Here is a 27357-nt window from a genome sequence, read left to right on the forward strand (position 1 = left end):
TCATATAATGAAGGAATGGTGTTCGGAGATTTTTCAAAGTTAAAAGAAAAAAATGATAAAAGCTTTAATATAAATAAAACTATTGTTTCAATAACAACAAAAACGCCATATATATTCTGTATACATAAATTTTTAAGGATTATCTCACTTTAAAATTTGAATTAAATAATCTAAAGTTTTTTTTTTGAAACTGAGTCGAGAACTGTGCGTGGGAATATGCGAATTTTCACCGATCAGCTGTTAGTTGCGCTACTTGGTAAAATTTACAATGATAAAGAATGTCACTTCCTTATTAGGGAAAGTATTCGCAAACATATATTTTTGATAATTTTCTGTCTAATAAATGTTGTTATTTTTCTAGAGTGGTCCTCAAATTGGTCAGCTACACCACCAACATCAATTGCCGGCAGTGTTAAATCTCCATACCAGCAAACAGATGAACAGCAAATGCCACCGGAACTGGGTCCAATGCCACGACAGCCTGGTCTAATGCAGTCAAAATCCACAACCAGGTGCACCACGTGGTTACATGGGTCAAATGATGCCACGAATACAACCTGGACAGACGCCAATGCTCAGTCAACCACCCAAGCCGGGTCAACCCCCAATACCCGGACACGTCCGGACGTTCTGGTTATAATGTATGGTAATACAACTAATAATTTACAAATTTGCTGATGATTATTTTTGTGTTATTTTCTTTAGCAACCACCTGCAACTGTTACTGGTAAATATCAACAGCCGCAACAGTCTGATCAAGCCCAACGTCGTTTAGATCCCGATCAGATGCCAAATCCGATAAGCGTTATCATTGAAAATCAAAATAGCGCTGGTGGTGCTTTTATTACTAATGAACAGGGTTTATTACCACCATTGGTGACCACAAAATATGTGGTAGAAAATTAGGGTAACTCCTCGCCACGTTACGTTAGGTATCGATAATCGAAATTAATGTTTTGTTTGGCAATTACATTGATCTTTCTTCTTTGCAGGTCGTCTTTGTATTGCATACCTGCAACAGCTGATTTATTAAAAACAACAGCTTTGTCCATTACACTTACCGTCTCACCAATGGCACGCACGGTTGAGGGTGAATATGAGCCACCCATTATAAATTTTGGGTGCAATTAGATGTAATCTTTGCAAGGCTCATATATACAATTTGTAGATGCTGGTCGTCGTTTCCAAAGTCTTGTGTGTAAAGTAACAACAGATGGTAAAAAAATCTGTAAATTTTGCTTGTGTTCATTGATCCATATTTTTTCTCAACAGTGCCAACTGAATATTTCCAATATTTGGGCCACCCGGACAGCGTGTAGATAAATATGAATGTCCTGAACTTGTATTGGGTACGTATGAGTTTTTGTGTAAAAAATGTTTGTGTACCGATAACTCTCAAGGTAAACCTCAACTCATATCCAACATCAATGCCTCGCAATCAATTGTGGACGCTATACGCACTACATTGGGTCCACGCAGTATGGACAAGCCTATTGTTGATTCCAGTGGTAAGGCCACAATTTCAAATGATGGGGCAAGCAGTATGAAACTATTGCATATTGTGCATCCAGCCGTAAAACTCTAGTCGACATCGCCAAATCTCAAGATGCTGAGGTAAGTTTTTTGTTATATTAGAATGTGTAGAATAAAAATGTTTCTCTTATCAGGTCAGCGATGGCACCACTTCAGTAGTACTTTAAGCAGGTGAAATCTTAAAACAAGTTAAGCCATATTTTAGGAAGGCGTGCATGCACATATCATCATTAAAGCTATACGTAAAGCATTACAATTATGCATGACCAAAATATGACATGGCTGTACATGTAGAGGCGCCAATCAAAGGAATAACAACGTGCTTTATTGGAAAAAGGCGCTGCCACAGCAATGTCCTCCAAACTTTTTCATCAACAAAAAGATTTATTTTCTAAAATGGTTTTGGACGCTGTACTTTCCTTTAATGGACCCAAAGTCATACAAAAAATATAAAATCGCAAAATTAAATATAGAATTGGAATTGAAGGCTTTTATTCAGTCTATAAATTTCACTTTCAGACAATGTATGTATATACAAAGAAACATTAAAAACTAAAAATAAATATACATACAAACAGTGGCTCCGAAATCTATAATAGAAGCCACCTAAACAAAAGTTGCAAAAGTTACAGAGTTAATCAAACTTTGAAAAACGGACATCAAAGTTTGCACCTTTTTTGACAGAGGGTCTAGCAAATTTTTGAGTGCGCAGTTTTGTAGCCCAATCAATTTCAAAATAATAATGTAAATGCTAGAACGACTAAAAAGTTTATCTGAATTTTCAGAACTTTTTTGTAGAGGCTGTTCGACATTTTCTTCCATACAAAAGAAAATTTTTCTCATGCGTTGTATGGAAGAAATTTCTCAACAGCCTCTACAAAAAAATTCTGAAAATTCAGATAAACTTTTTGGTCGTTCTAGCATTTACACCATTATTCTGAAATTGATTGGGCTACAAAACTGCGTACTCAAAAATTTGCTAGACCCTCTGCCAAAAAAGGTGCAAACTTTGATGTCCGTTTTTCAAAGTTTGATTAACTCTCTGTAACTTTTGCAACTTTTGTTTAGGTGGCTTCTATTATAGATTTAGCTATATTTTGCAAATTAGAGTGCCTTTTTGTTATGCAAATTATACAGCCTTCCTGTGATGCATTTTAATCGAGATTTTGATACAATATAGAATATTTAATGGTTCATCTAATGACCTGATTAGATCAAAGTTTAAAAAATAGCACACTCACGCTTCTGGCAATCAAGTGACGATATGTAAAATCTTAAATGCAAGTTCTTAATTCAATGGAGCGTATACTCTAATTTAGTTGCAACTTTTTTGACAGATAGCCCATTGGAAGTTTTGTCAAAAAGCTACAACTAACTTTAAGTACCCACTTTATTCTGACTATCAATATGCCCCAATATTTTGCTTTTATTTGTGAAGACCACATCGACGGCTGAGTGGAACATCACCGTATTTCAAAACATTTTTCGAAAATTCCCTTTCTCAGAAATTGTTTCACGAGCGCCTTAAATTAGAACTTGTTTCAAAAATGCCCTATTTCAAAACTTGGTTCAAGAACGTCCTATCTCACAATGAGTTTCAGAAACTCCCTATCTCAGCTGCAAGTGTATTTAGTTTTCGTTCAAATATGACCTTTTGTAAACTCATTCTAAGATACGGCGTTTTGGAACTAAGTTATAAAATAGGGCGTTTTAGGAAAAAATTCTAAGTTAAGGCGTTCTTGAAACAATTTCTGAGAAAGGGCATTTTTTTTTAAATGTTTTGAAACAGGGTTATCTTCCACTCAGCCGTCGATATACTAAACATTTATATATTATATTGAGTATATGTTCTTCCTTAATAAAAGAGACTTAACATCCTAGAACTTATAATTTGACTTTTGTTGAGCTATGTACATAGATGTTCTGAAACGAATTTCGGTGATTTATTTATGTCGCACACTATATATCATAAATTTCACCAACAGACTTCAATATTTACTCTTGGAGAGCTCATTAATAATACAATACAATAAATAATAATAAACACATGCTTTCAATAAGCGCCTATAAACTTCCCCTCTTATCCATAAAAAAATAAAATAGGTGTATTAAGCTCTTTTAATTGGAAATTTGTATGGAAATGTCATTTTAAAATGCTTTATAAACCTTCAATATTTTATATGAATAATGGGATTAAATTTTTTATTTTTTTATTTTTTTTTTTTTTATTTATACATAAAAAATCATGAGGGTTTATAAAGATTTTTAAAATGACATTTCCATACAAATTTCCAATTATAAGAGCTTAATAAACCTATTTTATTTTTTTTTATGAATAAGGGGTATAATTTATAACAAACATAAAATAACATTTCTTTTTATCTAATAATAAATTGGGTAATATGAACAAAAGAGTTTGCTAATAGACTTCAATATTTGGACGCTTTAAGAGCTTATTAAATTCATTAAATGTATACTTTCAATAAGGGCCTGTATTAGGCTGAGGCGATTTGGCAATTTATACCGTGCCGTCGAAATTATAGTTCCTCATGTTCGTACGAACCAAAAATTTAATGTTGTTATAAAAAAAATTAAAAACTTAGAAGGAATCATTCGCAAATCTAAATCTTTTCCATTTTGAATTCAGAAAACTCCAACTGAATTTCAGAATAGGTAATTGGATTTCAGAATAGGCAATTGAAATTCAGAATGTGTGAAGTGGATTTCAAAAATAGACAATTCAATTTCGGAAGGCATCAATTGGATTTCAGATATCAAACAATTTATTACGCAAAGTTGGAAAATAATTTGTAAGTTCAAGGCATTTCATAGATTCATTTAAATGTAAAATGGTTCGAAAGGTATTTTCTGAAATCTACTTAACGATTTCTGAAATCCAATTCACACATTCTGAATTCCAATTACCTATTCTGAAATCAAATTAACATATTCTAAAATCCAGATAACTATTCTTAATCCAAATGACAAATTTTGAAATTCAATTAACTATTCTGAAAGGTGTAGTTGACCGATCAATTATGTACCTATTAATTTGGCAATGAGTGTATGTTGTAGACCAATTTTTTGTTCGTACCAACATAAGGAATCATAATTTCGACGGCGCGGTCTAGCCTGCTTACTTAAATATAATTTATAACAATTTTTCATGAGGACGATATGTGATCACAGGTGGTGCACTGACGTACAGACCAATTTATTCTGTGGTCTGGCTGGATTTGTGTTCCACGATTTTCTGTAGAAGGATACTGTTTATGTGAAGACACATGTCATCTCCGACAGAACGTGGCAGCTTATTTAGGAGCCAGTCAAAAGTCGATAATGCCTGGGCGTATGGGGATTTCTTACGATCCTCCAAAAACTCCTCTTGCTTTTTTTAAATTCTATTGAAGCGCCCCCACTTCTCATCTGGACTTTGAGATAACGTATACGGTTTCGAACGCTTTGGATTCTGTAAATACAAAATGATAGGTCTATTTATATATTTTATTTATTTATTATTTATAGAACGCCATGCTGTTGCGCATATTGCCAGACATCAACGCAGAATGTGATGCTGGTGCAAATTCGCAATACTGCTGTCGATATTACCATCTGCACCCATACTCACATAGTCGTATTGGGAATCGTTGTCACTAATTTGCGTGCTGTTCAAGTCCTCTGAGGGATCTAAGGGAGATTGGCTTGATTCCTCACTGAAATTCGATGAAGATGTAAATGTCCTGCAAGGGAGTACATGTACAAAGTTAACATTTTTTGAAGTATACACACAGAATTTATGACAATGGATCAAACTTCAAAAATTTTTTTATCAAAACTTGAATTTTTTTATCCGAATTTCAAAAAAATTTTCGAATATGCAGTTTTATAATGTCCAAGTTAGAAGTTTGTCAGAAGTTTCCCCGAATTTTCAGAACTTTTTTTGTAGACAGTGTTGGTTATTTTCTTAAAAAAAAATAAAAATATTTCGTTTTTTATTCGATATTCAAAAGTTTCATTTCGTTGATATCAAAGTAAAAAAAATTGATTTTTAGAGTTTGAGTATGTTTTTCCACACAAAAAACGCTCAAAAAATTACTAAAAAAATTCTAAGTTTTTGATTTTGTTTCTGATGCCAACATAACGAATTTAAAAAAAAATTTGTTTGACTTCGTTGTCTATTGCCCATATTGCTTTTCTAAATGTATGAAAACATTTATTTGAAGCAATTTTTTTTAATTTTATAATTTATTTAATAATTTGGGAAAAATTTAAACAACGTGACATCAGGACGGACAAGGCGACAGCTGTTTCGATTATACCTTGTAAATCTCTTCAAAGCCTTTTCTCCCGGGAGTGGGAGTCGAACTCGCACTCCTACGATAGTTGAAATGGTTGTAAACGCATTCAGCTACGTCATGCCTGTTGTAAAGTTCTTCCCAATTGCCTTCTTGTTTGCATATTTTAATCTTTTACACATTGCATACTTCGTATGCAATTATGTGTTAAAGCTATGCTTGGTACGGCGGTTTTCAAAGAAACTTTGGTTTTTGTTGCTGTTTTCGTTCTATTTATAGAACTACAACGAATTAACCAATTTTGTCTGTTTGTATGATTTTAATAATCGGGGATTGCCCATATTGCTTTTCTAAATGTATGAAAACATTTATTTGAAGCAATTTTTTTTAATTTTATAATTTATTTAATAATTTGGGAAAAATTTAAACAACGTGATATCAGGACGGACAAGGCGACAGCTGTTTCGATTATACCTTGTAAATCTCTTCAAAGCCTTTTCTCCCGGGAGTGGGAGTCGAACTCGCACTCCTACGATAGTTGAAATGGTTGTAAACGCATTCAGCTACGTCATGCCTGTTGTAAAGTTCTTCCCAATTGCCTTCTTGTTTGCATATTTTAATCTTTTACACATTGCATACTTCGTATGCAATTATGTGTTAAAGCTATGCTTGATACGGCGGTTTTCAAAGAAACTTTGGTTTTTGTTGCTGTTTTCGTTCTATTTATAGAACTACAACGAATTAACCAATTTTGTCTGTTTGTATGATTTTAATAATCGGGGATTGCCCATATTGCTTTTCTAAATGTATGAAAACATTTATTTGAAGCAATTTTTTTTTAATTTTATAATTTATTTAATAATTTGGGAAAAATTTTAAACAACGTGACATCAGGACGGACAAGGCGACAGCTGTTTCGATTATACCTTGTAAATCTCTTCAAAGCCTTTTCTCCCGGGAGTGGGAGTCGAACTCGCACTCCTACGATAGTTGAAATGGTTGTAAACGCATTCAGCTACGTCATGCCTGTTGTAAAGTTCTTCCCAATTGCCTTCTTGTTTGCATATTTTAATCTTTTACACATTGCATACTTCGTATGCAATTATGTGTTAAAGCTATGCTTGGTACGGCGGTTTTCAAAGAAACTTTGGTTTTTGTTGCTGTTTTCGTTCTATTTATAGAACTACAACGAATTAACCAATTTTGTCTGTTTGTATGATTTTAATAATCGGGGATTGCCCATATTGCTTTTCTAAATGTATGAAAACATTTATTTGAAGCAATTTTTTTTAATTTTATAATTTATTTAATAATTTGGGAAAAATTTAAACAACGTGACATCAGGACGGACAAGGCGACAGCTGTTTCGATTATACCTTGTAAATCTCTTCAAAGCCTTTTCTCCCGGGAGTGGGAGTCGGACTCGCACTCCTACGATAGTTGAAATGGTTGTAAACGCATTCAGCTACGTCATGCCTGTTGTAAAGTTCTTCCCAATTTTAATCTTTTACACATTGCATACTTCGTATGCAATTATGTGTTAAAGCTATGCTTGGTACGGCGGTTTTCAAAGAAACTTTGGTTTTTGTTGCTGTTTTCGTTCTATTTATAGAACTACAACGAATTAACCAATTTTGTCTGTTAGAACGAAAACAGCAACAAAAACCAAAGTTTCTTTGAAAACCGCCGTACCAAGCATAGCTTTAACACATAATTGCATACGAAGTATGCAATATGTAAAAGATTAAAATATGCAAACAAGAAGGCAATTGGGAAGAACTTTACAACAGGCATGACGTAGCTGAATGCGTTTACAACCATTTCAACTATCGTAGGAGTGCGAGTTCGACTCCCACTCCCGGGAGAAAAGGCTTTGAAGAGATTTACAAGGTATAATCGAAACAGCTGTCGCCTTGTCCGTCCTGATGTCACGTTGTTTAAATTTTTCCCAAATTATTAAATAAAATAATAATTAGTTATTGCAGAAAAATTAAAAAACCAATTGCTTACCTAATTTTTCCAGTTGTTTACCTTTTTTTCTTCAATAAATATATGGCACTTGACATATTTCTTGCGGAAACCGGTGTGGCCGTATGTAAATTTAATGGAAAAATAGTAGTAAAGTATCGTACTAAATTTCTTGTAAACTGCGTACTACTTCAAGAAAATTTACCACAAGTAATTTTCTTGAGCATTTCTTGAGCGTTTTTTATATGGAATTTTTACTTTCTTGTGATCTGCGTACCACGCTTTAACAGTATTTTATTGACTATTTCGCTCAGATACGACCTTTTTAATAGAATGTCTGAAATATTCTCTGCTTAAGAAAACTGATAAGATATGAACTTTCTACAATATCTTTGTATACACATAAAATAACGTATTAAGGTAGGGTTGTATTAAAGATATAAATATATATATGTGTATATATCCATATATGGTTCGATAATTCAACCTCAGCGTGAAAGACTCAAACACTTACAGCAGTCAACACGAAAATAGCAGTCGAAATTTGTTATAAAATTTCTTCAATTAAACTACCTATTTTATTTTCGATAATTTTTGTCAAAACTTTTACGAGAAAATTCGAAATTTCCAGAAAATTTTACGTCAATTTCGAAGTTTTATTGAGATTTTTCCGAATTAGCCTAGGATTGCTTCAGAACAATTTTAACAAAAGTTCGAAATTATAGTTTGAGTTTTCGAGAGCGAGTTTGAGATTGGTTTGCATGGTTTAAATTTCAAAATTCATAGTTTTGTCATAAATTATCGAAAACAAATAAAAAGATTTTTTAACTAACGAAATCTTTAAATAGGCCCACTGTTATTTTTGTATTTGTTACTGTTTACTAAAATCGTTTTGTATTCTTTGGCCAAATTTGGTTTGGTCTTTTTCAATTTGCCTTATTTTGTTGGGTTTTTTTAGAATAGCCATTTAAGAGGTGGATACTATGTTAAGATGTTTTAGAAGATTATTTGAGCAATCTTATGGAAATTGTCCTCAAAAAAATTTCATTAAACATTGTAACCTTTTGCCGATCTCTAAAATATCATTTATTTTATTCGTGCTGTTCAAAAGGCAGTCTTTAGCAAAATAGGCAAATTGTTCCAAATTTAAAACGACCATAGGATGCATGATGATTTTGATGTTAACTGTATGGGTCTAGGTCTCTAATCCAGAGAAAAACCGCAGACAAATACTCTAAAATACTTGTACAGGGTAATTAGAAGTGATAAAAACAAGATCCACTAACAGATTTCAATTATATCAACGCCTAAAATATGTATTCACAATCTGCAGTCGAGTTGATCTGGCTTGGCTTTGTATTGCAGACTGACTTGTTGAAGATTCCGCTTCAAATATTTCATTCTCTTGAGTTATGGCTTCAATTACAGGAACATTCGCTGTCATTAAAATATTATGCAAAACAATACAAGCGTTAATTATTTTCCCAGCCTTTTCTGGCGTATAGTATAAGCACCTTTGGTAGGAAAGGCAACGAAAACGCGCTTTAAACACTCCTATACAACGTTCAATAAGACATCGGGTTTTTTTTATGTGCTATGTTATAACGCTCTTCTGCCTCATTCGAGGTCTCAGAGAAGGGTGTCATTAACCAAGGCTGCAGAGGGTACCCGCTGTCGCCCAATAGCCAAAAATTCCTCTCTCCCCTTAAATACTTTTCTTTCAAGTAGCTTTGCATTTGAGAACAGCGCCATACGTAAGAATCATAAGACGTCCCCGGAAACTTGGCATTCGCGTATCTTATTATGTACGTTGCGTCACAGATTAATAACAAGTTTATAGAGTATCCGCCTAAAAATGTTGGAATTTTAAATATTGACCAATATACATGATACAAAATACCTTTGCGACAATAATAAGCGCTTTGGATGTCGGCTTCTGGAGCAACAATCTTGATATGAGTACCATCCATCAGTCCCAAAATTCCGGGGAAACCACAGATTTCGTAGAACTGACTCTTAACTACGCTTTCTTTAGAGCCAGTAGGGAAGTTCACATAATCTTTTTCGACATGATTCAAAATTTTCGTTACCTCACCTACACAGCGACTTACAGAACTTTGAGAAGAACATGCGAGGAAGTCTTGCCCAATACATCGTTGATAACTTCCTGATGCGAAGAACCGTAAAGCTGCAAGTAGTTTTAATTGCGACGGAATCGCTGTGTTTCGTTTTGATTGTCCAAAATGAGGCTTCAGTTTATCAAACAAATCTGTGAAAACTGTCTTTGGAAATCGATAAAGATCCTGAAACTGCCGGTCACTCACTTCGAAAGGATCTTGAGTATCGCGTAACATTCTCCGATTAACCATCATTGCATTCCTGTGTAAAGAGAAATAAAGAACTTAAGTTGGAATGCTAGGAACATAACGTACTCAAATGTGTAAAGCTGTGCCAAATTCGGAAGTGCGCCCGCAAACATGTTACACAAAACCCCTTTTAATGTCTAATAAACGCATTCGCTATTTGGGCATGCACATTGCGTGCGCTTTTTTGTTGTTGTAGCATTGTTCTATCAAATGCAACGGAAGTTGTAGTAGTGGTAAGCGGCGGTTGCGCTGGAGGTTCAGTTTAGTTTGGTGCGAGCGCCAGCGGATCTCCTTGGACGCAAACAGCAAGCGACTACAAAAGTTTGGTAATAGTGCAGTTTACGCTACCCACCGAAATTTGGGCCAAAATTTTCGAGTGAGGTATCAAAAGACGCGCATTCACGTCTAGATCAAGAATTCGAAAGCGGAAGTTAACTTTTTTACCCGTTCAAAAGATATTAACGAAAAACCGAAAAAAGACCCGCGGGTCCCTACGAAATTCTGCGTTGGCGGCCTTCGGCCGCGCTTATAAAATATAACCCTGGGCTACGCTATGCCAAGTCCGGGTGTGTGGTATAACCGTGGCTACCGCCACGGTGATGCACAATTTTTTTGTGGGTACAAACACAACAACAACCACATTAAAATCGCCAACTTCAACTGCAAACTCCGGACAGAGATACATTTTTTTTTTCCGCCTTCGGATTATTGTTCTCGAGATTAAGACACGTCTTTTGATACCTCACTCGAAAATCTTGGCCCAACTTTAGGGTGCGTACCGTAAACTGCACTACTACCAAAAGTTTTTTCGGACTTGCCGTGGATTGCGCAAACGTATTCGGATCGGTTAGCATTGTTTCCTTCAAATACTTTCGGCTGCGCCAGACGTAGTAAACCACAGCACAGCACATTTATTATTTTAAATAAACATATTTTAACGAAAATATATTCTTTGTTGAAACCACCAAAGAAATTAAAACAAAAAACGCATGCACCATTGCATTTCCTTCTCTTTATTACCTTCTTCTTCTCTGCAATCGTCGCCACAGTGCTATATTTCTTTCCACAAATGAATTCTGCATTTTTTCACTATTTATCTAAAATATTATACTTTTCTACAATATTTTTCGTTTTCAATGTTTACGTTTATTTTGCATTCCATCTGTCAACTCGCATTCAGCAAAACAGTGTTCACTTCGCCTTACAGAATCGCATCCCTACAAGACAGGTACCCGTTACCTAATCGATTACTTAATCGTTACCAATAACTTGGTCACCAATTATCGTCTTAATGACTTTTACATTGCTGTCGTGAAAAAGGTAACGCATGCGCTCTCTCAAAATAGTGTACGTGTGACTCGCTTTCTCGCTCTTACCTATTGTGTTTTCGACATTCCTTCTCGCTCGATGTTATTTACATTTTTAAGTTACTTCATTAGGTATGTTTTCGTTATCGCTAACCAAAACATATGCAACAACAACACAGGTAACTGGCCTATCGGTTACCCGTACCGGTTACCTTCTGTCAATTCGCTTTTTATATGAATGAAACGCGTCCCTTTTGTTTAAATAATATTTAATTATGAATAAATCATTCGGACTTTAATCGTGGAGTAAAGTGGATCGTCCCGCGTTTTTCTTTAAGTGTTGCGTGTTAGTGACTGACAAGTTTTGTGTGTGACAAATATATTTAGAACTGTTCTCACGTTGAATTTATTGTGTACGATACATATATTAAATTGGTGAGTATTTTGGTTGTGTGACAAAAAATATATAGTATACTTTTGGATAAATTAATAACAAAAAAAAGAAAGAAGCAATTTATTACAGTGCCCAAAGAAAAAAAGGCAAAGGTGTCTTACAAGGCACCTAGAAATCTTACAGACACTATGGCGTCGCCGACCCGACGGTCGGTGACGTCCACGGATGCAAAGGATGCACCTAGTGCAACCGGAGCTAACAAAAAACCTAAAATAGAAAAAAATGAAAATGTAACTGGTTTCTTTGAGCTTAGTAGTGAGGGTTTGGTGAAATATAAAGGTGAGGATTCCATGTGCAAGGCAATGTCCAATATCAATGAAAAATCGAGTGTTGCATCCATCAAAGCAAATGAAAATTCTAATGTTAATTTCAACATGGCTCAAGCCATGGATATAGAATTGAAGTTTGGGGATGATGAAAGCAAAAAAGGCGCCAAAAACGCCAAAAATGGCGGGAAAGAAGAAAGCAACAATAGTAGTGTGACATTAGGCAATGCTAGTGGTAGTGTAGAAATGGAAGGAAATGAAACAGACACAGCTAAGGGCACGAACCCAAACATAAGTACAGTTACAACCACAAATATAGCTAATGCACAAAACAGTGCAAGACAAAAATATGAGGACAGACCATTAATACAATACCCTCAAAATTTCCAAGGTGAAATTTTTATGCTAGTAGACTCTTCGTCACATGCCACATTGAAAAATGAAAAAATGACAAATGGTCTCACACTATTCAGTCAAATAAGAGACTTGCGTATAAAAGACATTGACCACATCCAAGCCATTGGAAGAACGTTATATAAAATTATCTTCAAAAGTACATATAATGCTAATAACTTTGTTATAGACCAACGTGTCATCCAAAGAGACTTGAAACCATTCATTCCAAGAACTGCCTTGGAAATATACGGAATTGTAAAAGGAGTCCCACTCTGCTTCTCAGATGATGATGTTGCCAAAGAAGCAATCACGACTATACCTATAGTGTCGGTTAAACGCTTTACACGAAAAGACCCCAACACTGACAAGTATATTGCGACTATGACTTTAAAAATTGGGTTTTCAGGAAATAACATTCCTACCCACATTATATACAACTACACAAAGCTAAATGTTGAGTTTTTCATCCCTCCCCTCAGACAATGTGAAAATTGTGGCAGAATTGGTCACACAAAGATGTCGTGTAAAACGAAGACACGTTGCTTAACATGTGGTAAAGCTGAATGTCAAAATCCAAAATGTGTATCTAACACCTGCATTCTATGCAACAATCAGGGCCACTCTGCCAGAGATAGGAATATATGCCCACAGTGGGAAAAAGAAGCAAAGATTGCCCGCGTCAGGGCTGTCAAGAAGCTAACAAGAAAGGAGGCACTGGATTTGTACTACCCTCGTGGTGGTAACAGATTTGAAATTCTTGAAGTTGAGGAAACAGACTTCCCTGCGTTGGAAAATGAATATTCAAATATTGTTGATAAAGACACTGAAATAAATAGAAATTTCACCAAAAAACAATATAGCCATGTGGCCAAAAAGGGCAATGAAAGATACAAAACCCCACCTCCCAGAGAATCTCCTCCCAAAATAGTTAGACAAAAAAATCCAATTAATCCTGTATTCAACTCTCCTGAATACCAAAAAGGATTAGTATCCCAATTTGAAAAGTTCATAAATCAATTAATTAAAATCTCCCAAAAAATATCTCTAGAACATAACAACTCCAACGCTCTTGAAGAAATTCAAGGCCTCAAAGGCCAATTTGAAGCAATAATTGCTCAAAAAGATACCCTCCGTATTCAACAATCAAATCCCTTCAAAAATCATGAAAATAATGCAATATAATTGTCAATCATTAAAAGCTAATATAAACACAATAGAATTTTACCTAAACAAATACAATTTTGACTTCGCTTGCTTAAGCGAAGTATTTTTATCCAGAAACACATCTCATAGAAAAATACTCAATTTTAATTTATGTAAAAAACATAGGAATGATGGCTATGGTGGCGTAGCCATAGCTGTCAAAAGAGAAATCAAATTCCGCAAAATTAATTTCAATAGTGAATATGATGTTTTAATTATACAAACAAAAAACTTAAGTCCAAACATAATAATTTGCAGCGTATACTTCCCTCCAAATATAAATACCAGTAACTTCACTGGTGAAATTTCCAGAATTTTAATTTTTTTAGAACGATACAACAATGTTTTTTTAATTGGTGATTTTAATGCAAGATCCACTGCTTGGGGTGACACATGTGAGTCAAATAAGGGAAAGCACTTAAATCATCTCATACAACAATCCAACTTTACCAATATAAATGATGGCACCTACACATTTAAAAGTGACATCCGTACAAACAACGGATCAGTACTCGACTAATGTTTCGTCAATAACAATTTCATATACAAATTTTCTGTAGATCAAACCAGAATTGGAGGAAGCCATCACTTTCCTATTACAATAGAAACTAACAACATTAGCACATACATCACTAAATTCATTTCCAAAAAAAAACTCATCAAGTCACTAAGTGAACTCGAATGCGACTCGTCTCTAGGTGTTTTTGAAGAAAAAATCAAAGATGAAATCAAAGATGCTACATATGTTGTTAAGAATAACAGAATCCCCAAATCTTGGTGGAATGAGGAAATAAACAAGTCATACAGACTTCTTATTGTGGCATTCAAGAAGGCCAAACTCATCCCCAATCCCGAAAATTTTGAAAATTTAATCACAACCAAAAAACAATGGAAAAAAGATGCGAAAAGGGCAAAAAAAACAATTTCAATAATACAATTGAAGAATTAGATCTGAGTAAAGGCAAAGGTGCGTGGAAATTTGTAAAGGCCCTTAGAGGTGACTTCAGTCAAAATATCTCTCAAACATGGTGTGATAACTACAATAAAGATTTCTTGAATATGTTAAATGACCAAGTACCAAGTAACTCTGTAAGACTTGCAATAAACACCGAAGTGGAACCAAACCTTGACTTAGCTTTCACATTTGAAGAAATCCAACTAGTTTTGGCCAATAAAAAAAAAGGACTCTGCTGCGGGTATTGACGGCATCTCATACAATATGATCAAAGCGTTACCAGAGCAGACACTAAACAATTTAAAAACAATACTAAATGACCTTTTCTTATCAAATCAAATTCCTGACCATTGGAGAGCAATTAAAGTAGTTCCGATTCCAAAAAAAGATGCTGATATCAGTCAATATCAAAATTTCAGACCGATTTCCTTAATACCTGTACTCTTAAAAATTATTAATTCATGTATAAAAAACAGATTATACAACTTTCTAGAAACCAACAATTGCCTTCCCAAAAATTCCTTTGCTTACAGGAAAAATAAATCATGCTCTGTATGTCTAAATTACATCCTACACAATATCAGTGTATCAAAAAATGATAAAAAACATGTAATTCTCTGCTCCACCGACATATCCAACGCATACAACTGCGTCGACATAAGCGCTCTTAAAGATATGCTTTCTGAACTACAAATTGATCAGCTATACATTGAATGGATAACAAACTTCCTAGCCCTCAGAACTCTTAACATAGGCAAGGAGGTCATTAATATTTACAATGGAATTCCCCAAGGTAGCTGTCTATCTCCCATACTGTTTAACATTTATACATCCAAACTTCATGATACTACTAATACCAACACTCAAATATATCAATTCGCAGACGATTTTTTCTTTGTTGCTTCTGGTGAAACCATAGATGCCGCCAAGATAAATCTACAATATACCTTAAACCGGTTTGCAGACAAGTGCTCTGAACTGAACCTAAGCTTCAATTCAAGTAAAACAAAATTATGCACCTAAATAGAGGCCCGATAAAAGATATTCAAATTAGTGTTCACAACCAAACACTCCCACAAGTTCAAAACTTAAAAATTTTGGGAAGAATCATAAACAGTTCCCTCACAATCAAAGATCATTACGGTTCTGTAATTAAAAAAACAGACAACAACATTAACTTTTTCAAATATCTCACCAATATTAAATCAGGGCTACATCCACAAAAAGCTTTAAATATATATAAAACGTTAATTAGATCAAAAATAGAATACTGTGGTACCACGGCATCCAATAGCCCTAATTCAAGTACCAAGAAAATAATTACTTTGCAAAATAAATTTCTAAGAAGGTGTTTAGGAGTCACCCCTTCCACACCCATTCCCTTGCTTTATGCAATTGCAAATGAACTTCCTGCCTCCGAACGTGCAACGTGGCTGACAGCTAAAGAGTTGGTAAAAATTTTTGCATATGATGATCCTATCAAAGATTCCATTTGCAATAATGCTAGTCTCAATTCTAGCTACTCCAAAACCTACAATCATTTCTCTGCGATTCTTGACAGCTTTGACGTGGTGAATCCCCATGTACTGTGTCCTATTTCTGACCTGGTGGTACTAGATAAATTGTTTTCTGGAAAGAAAGCAAATATGACAAGTGAAAGTGTTCAGGCCAATTTCTCAAGCATTCTAAACGACTACAAAGCCAATCTTTTTCACATAATGTTCACCGATACATCTCTTTCACACAACACGACTGGATGTGGCATATATAACTATTCCTCGAATCTAGAACATAGCTTTAATTTTAATTTTAAATCCTCATCTATTTTTGGCGAATTGATGGCTATACAAGAAGCCATCAACATAGCCACAAATAACAAATGTGATAAACTGGTGATATTTACGGACAGTTTGGGTTCGTGCCAAGCACTCCTAAACCCAAAAGCAACCAATAGCATTGTATATAATATTCATCAAGACATCTTGAATTATAGTTTTAGACAGATCCACATTGTCTGGATACCTAGCCATAAAGGTATCCCAGGCAACGAAAAAGCTGATGAAATAGCCAAAAAAGCAACGATTAATAGTCCGAATAAAAATTTTAAACTTACAATTGACGAAGCTCTCAAGCTAATAAAAACTAATATTCATGATGACTGGTATGAAGAATTTTTAAATTATGCGAGTGATAAACCCAACTTATTCGCAACAACATACCCCATTAGAAAAAACAAAACTTGGTTCAAAAACATAGATATACCTACTACAGAAATTAAAACAATAAATAGAATCCTCACCGGTCATACCTATGACAAGCAATACTTACAAAAAATAAAGGCAATCAACTCGACACGGTGTAGCTGTGGTCAAACAGACAGCTACTATCACCAAACCTTCCTATGCAGAAACCTAAATGATATAAGATCTGAATTCAATTTATTTAACAACAACTTCAGTTTTGAAGATATTTTTAGTGGTAACAACACAACCAAAATTACTCAACTTGCCTCATTTTTAAAAAAGGCACAAGTTAAATTCTAAAATCTGTGATCAAAAATTACAAGAGCAATATACACTTTTGTATACTTTTCTCATTTTTAATTATATTATTGTAATATAAAACTTCAAGATACCAATATCGATAATTATATGTATATGTACATACAAAACTTTCATTTAAACGAACATGCCAAAATGGGCATTCATACGTATCCACTGATCTCATCATAGTGTACCTATACCAAGTGTGTTCACTAAGCGATAAACGTCAAAACTACAAACAGCCTCGCTCACCTGATGGAAATCTCAGGTCTAGAGTCGCATTTTTGGTCTCAACGACAACATTTTTGTCTACCAATCGCCTCGACTTTTTCAATTTTTCAATCATTCGGAGCATTCGGTAATGGTATCCATTTTGAATTCGCTGTCATTCCGAATCCAGCGAGTGCCTGTCAGAATGCTTGACAGATAAGTCAACACACTTGTACTTGTACACTATGGATCTCATTCGCGATACAGTATAAATTCAAAGCACTTAAAAGTCAACATATGTGCTTTCGCTTTAAGACAAAAACCAAATCAATAAAACAGATATAAAAAATGCAACCCTACTTAGTACATGAAAGCTATCGTTCAACATACAATCTTTGTAATTTCGTTACAAAGGCAAAGCAATCATTGTAAAGATTCATCCTGCCATAACTAAACCAACCTCTACAAAGAAAACAACAAACGGAAAACAGGAACAATCTGAAGACAACAACAAGCTGAAGAAAAAACAATCTGATATATAACCTGGCGTTATGGACTAACGTCCGTGCCATTCAACCAAACCCCAAAAAAAAAAAATTATGAATAAATTATGTATACAATGGTTTTTACAAATAAGGTAATAGTCTAGTTGAGGGGTCGACTGCTAATACGCTACCAAAAATATCAAGTGAGGTGTTAAAAGACGCGTATTATACCACACACCCGGACTTGGCATGGCGTAGCCCAGGGTTATTTTTTATAAGCGCGGCCGAAGGCCGCCAACGCAGAAAGGTGTTCTGCGCAAAATAATATGGATCCGACCCCGCTTTCGGATGTACCCGCGGGTCTTTTTTCGGTTTTTCGTTAATATCTTTTGAACGCGTTAAAATTTTTATTTTCCGCCTTCGGATTATTAATACTGATGTCAAGACGCGTCGTTTGACACCTCTCTCGATATTTTTGGTAGCGTATTAGCGGTCGACCCCTCAAATAGACTATTACCACAAATAATTTCCTTAATTTTCTAGTAAACCTTACATATGTGCATATTTATATGTACAAACTACATATGTAAAGACATAAACTCATTCGTAGTCGTGCCCTTTCTGAACCCATTTTGAGTTTCGAAGCTCACACTGATGGTGCTCAATTTTTCCTGCGCCGGTGGTGTTGTTAGTATCAGTTTGCATAGATATGTATGAGTGTTGTAGATATAATACCGGAATATATGCAGCCCCATTTCGTGCTATCAAAGTCGATTTGCAGGTGATGTTGAACCTTGGAACTTGACCCTTTCCCATAATATGCGTGGTAGGGCCTTATATGGGATACTAAAAAGGCCGAGGGACAGTTGTCGCAGTTTTCTTGTGGTTTGAACAAATGTACGTTCTTCTTACAGCCACAGCTGGAATATTGCTATGCCCACATCGTCAAATCGAATTACCTAGAATGAAAAAGAAACGAATATCAGTAAGGATAGATAATAAGTTTTTAATATAACCGGAAGTGCTTAATAAATACAAGATACTCAAGGGGATTTCAGATAACCAAAATCAGGACCTGTAAAGTAAATTCAAGTGAACCTCCACCATGCCAAGGCATCTTCCGGTAGCGGGGGTACCCGAAGATTATAACAAGGGATAATTGATAGATTTTGGGGTAATAGATAGTAAATTAGGCGTGCTACAAAAACAAAAACGAATAAATGCAGATGACTGTTTAATCCATTATGCGAAGTTCTTTGAATGGATGTGCAAATTGAAACGGGCAAAGTACTGCTAAAACTGCTTTCCCCGAGTAACCCGGGAACGAATTGATATGACTACGTCTATTCTTCTTTAGCAGCAGTGCCGAGCACCAATTCCCTTTTGGACAGGAAAGCAAACGTTTGGTTGTCTGCAAGTTTATCATATGCCAGTACAGAACATACTCGTTTGCTGGATCTGAGCAGTACATCTAATTTTCCTAGATTTTCTGGGCTCAGCAAGGGTATCCTCCTGAATGGTGTATGTGTACCCTGCTGCCTTGCCTGGCCGCTCACCCAACAACACCAGGCACGACGGAACTTGCCTTGCGACACCCAAAGTGCACTCACGCTTCTCATGGCTCCAGCGGGTTAGTGGGCTTAGAGTATACCAGTGTTAGCTATGCCTGTCGTAAGAGGCGACTAAAATACCAAATTGATTCAAGGGGTTTTGTAGCGCAATCCTTTCAATGGGTTGCCAGCGCAATATAGAGCCTCTCCATCCTAATTGTCAACGTCACCTACACGTGGCGAATCCTGTTTCTTTAACAGCCGAGGCTCTGGCGACCTCATTATCCTTATGGATCTACATTTGAAGGCGCTTAGTTAGCTGACATCGCTTACTTAACCGGTAGATTCTAAAGTAAAAACCAAAACGCAAAATATAGGTTAGGTTGAAGTGGTCGGTTCATGAGGATGTCACATAGACTGAATGAGTCCGTAGTGTTACCAGAAGTTTGTTTTAACGACCAAGCTGAAAACCCTATCAAGAACCAGGACCTATGTTATAAAAAAACTCCGTCCTCTTGACAAATACTAGAAGCTTCCTATGACTTAAGCCACTTGCTGCTTCTAGATCTGACAGCTTTATCACTCCTAATAGCTGGAGCCTTAGCCTGGCAAGCACGGGGGGCAGCGATTTAGAGGTACTAAGACATTTTTTTTAATTCAGGAGAGTCTTTAGTTGTTCCATGTGGAAATTTTAAGCCGAATTTCAAAAGCAACGAATATTGATAATGATTTTTTACCTGGTCCCTCGAACAGTGAGGAGACAATAAAAACATCAAACAAAAATATATGTTTACATGAATCCGAAATCGTAAAGTTTTCGTGGTAACACTGATGAAGGTTCATCTTCAAAAAGCCTTCCAACAATACCACCAACTCTGTATCAAAGTCTAGATTATTTAAACGACTTCGATATCGGTACCGTGAATAATGCGGTTTTGCGATCTGAAGAAGTCAACGAAATAATTCGTCGAGGTCATCTAAAGTGCCCTGTTATTTTTCCACGTGATTGTCATGACGAGGTATTTCCTACCTCGTTGTTAAACAGAATCTTGCCAAATGGAGAGAAAGTGGAGCGTCACTGGTTGGTGTGGAGTGCCAGTAGCAATGCTTTTTATTGCCTACCATGTCGTCTGTTAAGCACCAATACTTTAAATCGACCTAGAATTTGTTGTCCTGGCGAATATTCGAAATTCCAGGTATGGAAGAAGCTATACGCTAAACTGCCATCACACGAAAATACTGAAGATCACATTAAATGTTATATTCAATGGCGATCTTTACAAAACCTAATTCGAAAGGAGGCTACAATTGATACACTTACCAATGAACAGCTAATCACTGAAACGCAAAAGTGGAAAGAAATTTGAATTTTGGACACTATTTTTTGTTTCAAAAAGCGAAAGGATGGACATTTTTTGGGCATCTAAGATCTCATAAGCCATTATGATCCGATACTTAGAGATCATTTGGAGAAAGTTAGGATTTCACAATAGCAGCACAAACGTTTACAAGTTCACTATCTTTCCCCAGACATTCAGAACGAGTTTATAGTAATTTGTGCAAAGCATGTGAGGGAAACTATATTAGATCAAGGCAAGAAAGCTAAGTATTTTGCTATTATCGTTGATGCTATGCTTGATGCTAGTCACGTTGACTACGTTCATTTTGCGCTCACTCCATTTCAATTCGAAAGCAACAAATTTACAATTCCAGAACAGATTGTGGCTTTCGTGAATTGTAACCAAAAAACTGCTCAGAAAAACGCTGATCTAATTTGCCATACATGATTGAAGATTGTCGTGCACAAGGGTACGATAACGGCGCCAATATGAAAGGAGCTTACAATGGAGCACTATGTCACATTCTCGACAAAAACTCGAATGCTGATTACTCGCCTTGTGCAACCCGCAGCTATGATAGCGTTTTCTTTTCTGGATAAAGTGTTACGCAAGCGTTGTTGATCTATTCTAAAAAACAGGCAACGCCTTTACGGGGTATTTCGTTCTTTTGTGAAAATTCTTGCCTGCTCGCAACGCAAAAGCGTTACACTTTTACCCTGTATAAAATGGCGGTGTGGCAGTGCAACTTTGTGAAACTCTCAATTCGCTCTTAAATTCCACATATACTCTGCTAATATGAGTGAATTTGGTGAGTTGAAATGTTCTTTGTAGGCACTATAAATGTTGACCATTTTCTGGGGTAGGAGTAACTCTATTGTTGTTGTTGTTGTTGTAGCGATAAGGTTGATCCCCGAAGGCTTTGAGGAGTATTATCGCTGTGATGGTCCTTTGCCGGATACAGATCCGGTACGCTCCGGTACCACAGCACCATTAAGGTGCTAGCCCGACCATCTCGGGAACGATTTATGTGACCACATTAAACCTTCGGGCCATCCCCTCCCTCCCCATCCCAAGTTCCATGAGGAGCTTGGGGTCGCCGGAGCCTCGTCTGTTAGTGAAACAGGATTCGCCGCGGATAGGTGAGGTTGACAATTAGGTTTGGGGAAGCTATATATTGCGCTGGCAACCTGCAGAGTTGCGCTACACAGCCCCTGGAATGTGATATTTTAGTCCCCTCTTACGCATACGACAGGCATACCTACCGCGGGTATATTCTGACCCCCTAACCCGATGGGGTAGAGTATTACCATTAACTTAGGCAACAATTTATTTCAGAAAAGAAAACGCTATCAATTTATGTGGTGTTGATGCTGCAGAATGTTGTAGGGCTGCAATTATTTTCTTCGGCAGCACTCCACAACGATGTGACATCCTCAAAAATAATGTACCTAGCTCTCTTCATAGTCTTTCAGCCAAAAGCCAAATTTGACTGCGCAAGCATACGGCGATGTTACCGGCATTCTCAAGTACATCAACAAGTTCGAATGTATCTTGTTGTCCTCAATTTGGTTCAAAACCCTACCATTAATGAAAGAAGTGTGGTCCTCCAAGCGAGAGACGCTACCACAGATGTTGGGATTCAAGGGGTTGTGTAGCGCAATATATAGCTTCTCCAACCCAATTGTCAACCTCACCTTCGAGCGGCGAATCCCGTTTCACTAACAGACGAGGCTCTGGCGACCCCAAGCTCCTCATGGAACTTGGGGGTGGGGAGGGAGGGATGGAGCGTATCGGATCTGTATCCGACAAAGGACCATCACATCGATAACACTCCCCAAAGCCTTCGGGAAGTAACCTAATCGCAACAACAACAACAACAACCATAGATGTTGAGGTCCGACATCTAGATGCCTTATTAGCTGATTTGAAGTTGATCAGGAACCAATGGGAAACAATTTTAAACGAATGCAAAACAGTTGCTATTCAATTGAACATCTCTCCAAAGTTTCCGGACATTCGAAAGAGAAAACCCAAAAGGCGTTCTGAAGATAATTTAAATGAGATGATTACGGATGATTCAGAGTCTGGTTTCAAAAACAATACATTCTTGGTGATCGTTGATTCGGTAATCACTGGCATTACTGAAAGATTTGCAGCTATGAGAAATTTGAACGAAAAGTTTTCCTTTTTGTGGCAATTTAAGACATGGATGAAACTACGGTTCGGGCGAGCGCAGCAAAATTTGTCGAAAAATACAAGTCGGATATTTCTCAAAGCTTAGAATGTGAAATAGTTCACTTGAAACACATTTACGAAGCAAATTTTGATAAAGGTCTGTCACCATTGGAATTGCTAAATGCCGTCTATTTTCAAAATATGTATACAATTTTCCCCCAACTTTTGTATTGGTTTACGTACCTTTTGCACTTTACCTGTCACTGTATCTAGTGCAGAACGTTCCTTCAGCGTCCTTTCAAGAATGAAAGACTTTCATAGATCGTGTTCATCTAAAGAGCGAGTTTTAGGACTTGCCACGCTTTGTGTTGAATCCGTTTTGGCAAGACAGTTAAATTTTGATATTATTATAAAAAATTTTGCGGCGAAAAAAGCAAGTAAAGCCACTCTTTGATATCCGAACATTCTATATTGAATAATTAAAATTTATAATCATCATTAAATTTATCAGAAATGTATGAAAATGTTACCAAATAACTAGAAAAGATTATTTGAAATAATATGTGGCTGTTAAAGGAGAATTTTATTTCTACGTTACAATAAAATAAAACAAATAGTAAATATTCTGTGTTAATTTTATTGTCAGCTTTTAGCCAAAAATCATTTAGTTGTGGCAAAAATTTTTTTTGATGTAATCCATCAATAATGATTTATAAATGAAACGTCATTAATTCCCGTTAATCAAATGTATTAGTGGATTTTTTATAGGGGCCCCTAAATTTTTTTAGTCCCGGGCCCGGATTTTCTCTGTTGTTGTTGTTGTTGTAGCGATTAGGTTACTCCCCGAAGGCTTTGGGGAGTGTTATCGATGTGATGGTCCTTTGTCGGATACAGATCCGATACGCTCCGGTAACACAGCACCATTAAGGTGCTGGCCCGACCATCTCGGGAACGATTTATATGGCCACATTAAACCTTCAGGCCATCCCTCCCTCCCCACCCCCAAGTTCCATGAGGAGCTTGGGGTCGCCAGAGCCTCGTCTGTTAGTGAAACGGGATTCGCCGCTCGAAGGTGAGGTTGACAATTAGGTTGGAGAAGCTATATATTGCGCTACACAACCCCTTGAATCCCCCGGATTTTCTCTCTACGGCCCTGGTTTGAAGACGTCAGAGGGGATTGAAGCCAGAGTCTCTGGACCCAGAGCCAAAATATCAGTACCTCTTAAAGCACATACGAGCAGCTTTCAAGCGGAAGTATTCGCCATATGTTGGTGCGCTAAGCTGAACCTTCAGCGCTGATACTCCAATGAAACAATTGCCATACTCAGTCAGACAGTCAGGCCCCACTAAAGGCAATTGTGGCGTTCGAAATAAAGTCAGCACTGGTCCTTGGGTGCACAACGTAGTACTGTTGCACTGGGTTCCAGGCCACAGGGGAGTACAGGGTAATGAGCAGGCGGACTCTAGTGTTTGGTTTGTTGCGTCACTCCCACAAATTATCATCCTCCCAGCAGATCCATGCAGCGGGTCTGCGCCATACTCTCCTCCTCCGGGAAGGTATCGAACCCAATCCGTGTCCTTCTCCTGACCCCGGTCATGAGAAATGGTTTTGCTGCGTTTGCCGGAAAAGAATCTTTTAGGACGGTCATACTCTTGTCAGTGTGTCACGTGCAAGGGATGGTTGCATCGGACAGGTTGCTCTGGGCTTGATCCCAAAACCCGACGTCCTAGTAACTTTTACAAATCTTTTATGGCTTCTTGTTGTTCACGCCCTCATTACATTATGAGAAAATACGGCACCTGAGAACACAGCCGTATGAAGCTGAAAAACACAAGCAGGTCCTGAGTGAACTCCACAAACAGGCGTCGGACCTCTATGCCAGGAATTGCCCGGTGAATCCTGTACTCAAAGAAAAAAACTAACAGAGTAGGAACGCACTCTCCCTAAGGAAACCGGAGTCACTCTAGCCCACTCTAGAACACTGGAGCAATACGCCAGGTTTGAGACAATCTAAGTTACTGTTAGGAAGTTATAGCACAAGTCGCTACAGGGCAATAATAGACCTATCGAAAGATAACCGAAGAATCCCAAGAGCTATTCTTACAGGGCATTATAGACTGAGCAGCCGTATGCAGAAAGTGGGCATACTATCGAATAACACATGCCGATTTTGTGATCGATCAGCAGACGGCGGACCATATCCTCCAAGAATACGAAGCAATCTCAAAACGTAGGGCTAAGTTTATGGGCTCAACATGGCCAGTGCATTCCCACATTTAATCCCTCAAGCCAAGAACTCTGCTAGGGTTCATCAAAGAAGTCGGCTACGATGAGGTGCTGTGAAGGAGATGTGCAAGTCACTGTGCAATCCTCAATAAAATATCTATCTACGTTCCGGTAACAAGCACCATTGAGGTACTAACCCGACCATCTCCGGACCTATTGATATGACTACATTGAACCTTCTAGGGATTGAATATTAATAATGACCGCAATGCGAAAGTCTGCTAAAATTTACCATTCTCCATGGAATGCTACATATATAACTTCCCACGTTTTGAATCAGTAATGAAAAGAGCAAAATTAACTAAAATTTTAACTGGTTGTGGGTAAGGTGTTGATGTCCTCTCTTAACGCAATGTAATGGCAACGGCGACGCAGGGAAAATAATAAAAATTCTATAAATCTACTGATCATAATTAATTAATCCCTCCCTTTCTATGCAGTTGTATGCATACATACATATGGGTTTTGTTCTCCAAACGCTATTTAAAGAAATCAATTGGTATTTACATGAACTTCGAACTCTTTGGTATTTGCCTTCTTCAGTTGATTATCAACAAAGGCATGACAAATTATCACTAACAAATTCATACATGTTGTTTATATAATTAATATGGTAGGCAATTTACTTACCCTTTCTGGTGCGATGATCCTGGACAATCGGGCCTGACTAGACGAGATTTATATTGCTTTAACATATCGTGCTTAACGCGAACCATATCATGTTAGGGCACAATTTCGATTATGCAACCAATCAAAGAAATGTCGTGCTTGTAATACTGCTATGATAGCAGCAGCAGCTCCCGGTGGCGGCACATAAACAACAGTTGCATGCGGATCAGTTGCATTTTTTGCTTCTGCTACCTATTCAATTTTAATTCACATTACATTATCTACTATTTCAATTTTTAATCAATACAAATCAATATAAATTACCGAAGCAAATACTGGCAAACCAAGATGGGTAGTTCCACCCTTTTTTGGGAAAATACATCCAACCAATTTTGTACCGTATTCCAAAGCATGTTGGTTGTGGAAAGTATCTTGTTTACCGGTAAATCCTTGGCAAATGACACGTGAATCTGCATTTAATTGTAGGTTTCTTGTTGTTTTGGCATATCCTGAGCTGAATCGCCCCCCGGCAGAGATGATATAAATTATTGAAAAATACACAAACGTATGAATGAAAAGCAGAGAGTAAATAATGTTGCTTTGGTTGTAGCTATAAGGACACTCCCCGGGAGCGATTTGGTATGACCACCTGAAACCTTCTAGGCCATCCCGTCGATTCTATACAACTTTCAGTTTCTAAAAACGGATCTCGACACGCGTCTTTTGATACCACCTTTGTTTAGGTTGTGCACTGTCTTGAAAACGTTACCTTTTTTGGTTTTGGAAATCGAATCTTCCAATTCCAATTGGTGGCAAGAGGACTTCGCTGCCTCTAGTTAATGCGCCAGGTTAATTAAGAAGTGCCTAAACAGCTAACACACGTCACACCTAAAAGCCCGTAGCACACGCACTTTTTTAGTTTTTTAGTTTAATTACCACAATTATAGTTTTTCATCGTTTTAAAATGTTTCCCGGAATAATTAATAAATTGCCTTATTAAGATGACGCTGTCATTTCGATGACAGCAAGAAACGTCGATGGTTAGTGGAGAGCGAAAAAAGCTTTGAATGTGTGGGTGAACTAGTTACCTCCGTCTTGCAGGGATGATAATTTACAGTGAAAACTGGCAGTGCAAATTAGTTTTCAGTAAGTAGACATTTTTCAGTTTTGCACACCTTGCAAAAACGGTCCACGTCATTTGACTAGTCATTTGACCGTCATTGTTCGGTCACGCCCCATATTAAATTTTGGTCACGTTTGTTCAGGCGTCGGTAACTTTTTTACACTTTTTTCCCATTTCGTACCTATTTATGTGATTGTGCATTCCGCTCACACTTATAGGATGTGAGCATATCACTGTTCTGCTCACACACGTCACAATGCGCGTTAAATGGCGGTCATATTTTCGGTCATTT

At 36.8% G+C, this 27357-nt stretch overlaps 2 long non-coding RNA genes across 5 annotated transcripts; one reads left to right on the forward strand and one right to left on the reverse strand.

Moving 5' to 3' along the window:
* Positions 1 to 248: 248 nt before the first annotated feature.
* Positions 249 to 2014, forward strand: LOC137236695 (uncharacterized). 4 transcript variants are annotated; one of them, XR_010948572.1, is made up of 6 exons: positions 249 to 646; positions 706 to 932; positions 993 to 1216; positions 1273 to 1349; positions 1480 to 1614; positions 1668 to 2014. It is a non-coding gene; the product is annotated as an uncharacterized lncRNA (long non-coding RNA). The 4 variants fall into 4 exon arrangements; XR_010948571.1 differs by having other exon boundaries at positions 249 to 641; XR_010948574.1 differs by having other exon boundaries at positions 249 to 641; positions 993 to 1203.
* Positions 1997 to 26955, reverse strand: LOC137236696 (uncharacterized). Its single transcript, XR_010948575.1, has 8 exons — positions 26267 to 26955; positions 25964 to 26194; positions 23290 to 23512; positions 18717 to 18940; positions 9697 to 10175; positions 7839 to 9645; positions 5162 to 5273; positions 1997 to 5002 (listed from the first exon to the last, which is right to left on the reverse strand). It is a non-coding gene; the product is annotated as an uncharacterized lncRNA (long non-coding RNA).
* Positions 26956 to 27357: the final 402 nt, after the last annotated feature.

Source organism: Eurosta solidaginis, chromosome 1 (assembly GCF_040869045.1).
Source record: "Eurosta solidaginis isolate ZX-2024a chromosome 1, ASM4086904v1, whole genome shotgun sequence".
Classification (NCBI taxonomy): Eukaryota; Metazoa; Arthropoda; class Insecta; order Diptera; family Tephritidae; genus Eurosta; species Eurosta solidaginis.